This window comes from Acromyrmex echinatior, chromosome 7 (assembly GCF_024713525.1).
Source record: "Acromyrmex echinatior isolate Ae372 chromosome 7, ASM2471352v2, whole genome shotgun sequence".
Classification (NCBI taxonomy): domain Eukaryota; kingdom Metazoa; phylum Arthropoda; class Insecta; order Hymenoptera; family Formicidae; genus Acromyrmex; species Acromyrmex echinatior.
This window is the reverse complement of record NC_141858.1, coordinates 230,369-232,568: the sequence shown is the minus strand read 5'-3', so window position 1 is coordinate 232,568 and position 2,200 is coordinate 230,369. Positions and strand designations below refer to the sequence as shown.

At 38.9% G+C, this 2,200-nt stretch overlaps 1 pseudogene; it reads right to left on the bottom strand.

Annotated features, from left to right (window-relative positions):
- Positions 1 to 201: 201 nt before the first annotated feature.
- Positions 202 to 1,995, bottom strand: LOC147908890 (uncharacterized; annotated as a pseudogene).
- Between the last annotated feature and the right edge of the window lie 205 nt (positions 1,996 to 2,200).

Genomic DNA, 2,200 nt, shown 5'->3' with positions numbered 1-2,200 from the left:
CGTATACCTATGCATATTGCGCAAATCCTATAGGTAACTACACAAATTCCTATAGAATCTTATAGTCCTCTATAGGAACCCATGAAAAAACCCATAAGAATTTGCAGCAGGGTAAGCACATTTTTTGTTATAAAGAATGAATGTATTTATTATAAATTTTAAAACTACTTGTAAATCTCGTTATTAGTACTAATATGATTATTATATGACAAAACGTTCGCAATTATGATATTATTCAAAAAATTGCTGCATATAAACATATTTTTTGCATCAGGAACATCGTATTTTAACAGATGCACTACATATGGAGCACTGAAGTATTTCTTGAATATCCTTTCCGAAGAAAGAAAAACTGGAGTATCGAATTGTGGCGGCCGTTCTTCAATATATCCGCTCTTAAACGAGGCATATTTAAAAAGATTATGAAATAGCGGAGAAGATAGTTGTATTAGGTAGGTGCGCAACTAAGTTCTCGCTGTTATTTTGATGAAAATGCAACTTTATTGTGAAAAAATGGTTACAAATGAATCATTGAAAGTATTGCCCATCGCTAGCTACTACTTTTTCCCATCTTTCTGGCAGAGCTCGTATACCATCACGATAAAACTGTTCATCTTTTGAAGCTATCCACGAATCAAGCCATTTTTGGATGTCTTCATATAAGTCGAACTGCTAGTCAGCCAGACCATGTGCCATCGAACGGAACAAGTGATAATCGGACGGTGCAATATCTGGAGAATATGGCGGGTGGGGTAGGACTTCCCATTTCAGCGTTTGCAGGTAGGTTTTAACGGGTTTAGCAACGTGAGGCCGAGCGTTGTCATGCTGTAGAATCACTTTTTCGTGCCTCTCCGCGTATTGTGGCCGTTTTTCGCGCAGTGCTCGACTCAATCGAATCAATTGAAGTCGATACTGTTCCCCAGTAATGGTTTCGTTCGGTTTCAACAGCTCATAATAAATAACACCAACCTGGTCCCACCAAATACACAGCATAACCTTCGCAGCGTGAATATTCGGCCGAGGCGTCGGCGTAGAAGCATGACCGGGCAGCCTCCATGACTTTCTTCTCTTTGGGTTGCTGTAATGAATTCATTTTTCATCACCCGTCACGATGCAATGAAGAAAACCCTTCCTTTTTTATCGCTGAAGCAGTTGTTCACAGACGAAAAAACGACGCTCAAAGTCCCTTGGCTTCAACTCATAAGGAACCCAAGTTCCTTACTTCTGAATCATTCCCAACGCATGCAATCGCTTGGAAATGGCTTGGCGGGTAACTCCTAATACTGAAGCAAGCTCTTCTTGCGTTTGGCACGGAGGGCATTCCTCAATGGGCATCGAGCAATGCCTCCAATTCAGCGTCTTCGAAGATTTTTGGCCTTCCTTCACGCGGACGGTCGTCAACATCGAAATCACCGTCTTTGAAGCGACGGAACCAATCTCGGCACGTTGTTTCACTTAGAGCAGCATCTCCGTAAACTTTTTGGAGCTCTCTATGCGCTTCAGTCGCCGTTTTCTTCGAATGAAAGAAGAAAATCAATACTTCCCGCATATGACGATTATTTGGCACAAAATCAGACATTTTCACACAACCAAAAGAATATGACGTAAAAACAAAATCACTAATGTTTCAAAGCGGTTTGTTTATCATATGTCTAAGCTTGGTTCATGACGTTTAGGTTATGTCAGAATCGACCAGCACTTATTGCTGGAGCCATCTGTTGACAAACAGCGGGAACTTAGTTGCGCATCTAATATGTGCGTGAGAGATTGTAATTTGATAATATTATTTCTCAAATGTAAATTAATATCATAATTTAATAACAGAACGCGATCACTGAACGTTCTCACAAAGTTTTCCCATAGTCTAAATCCTTCAAGAGGTTAAATCATTCCTGTAATTTTCTTTGGTCTAGTTAAAATTCGTATATCTTTATCTTTTTTTGGCATAAATCGCAGACTTGCAAGACAATGTCCGCGCCAAAAATCTAATAACATTTACCTTATTTCTTGCACAGGAACATCGTATTATAGGTGCCCTCTCGTGAGGACAAAACTATATTTTTTTCGTCTCTCTGATTTTAATACAATCTTTAATATTTATTTTGATTGCAACAGAATAAATATTTAATATTATATGAATATAGGTTTTTTTGGTTTGCGAGGAAGAGAAAAATCTTCACACCCCTCATCCGAAATACTC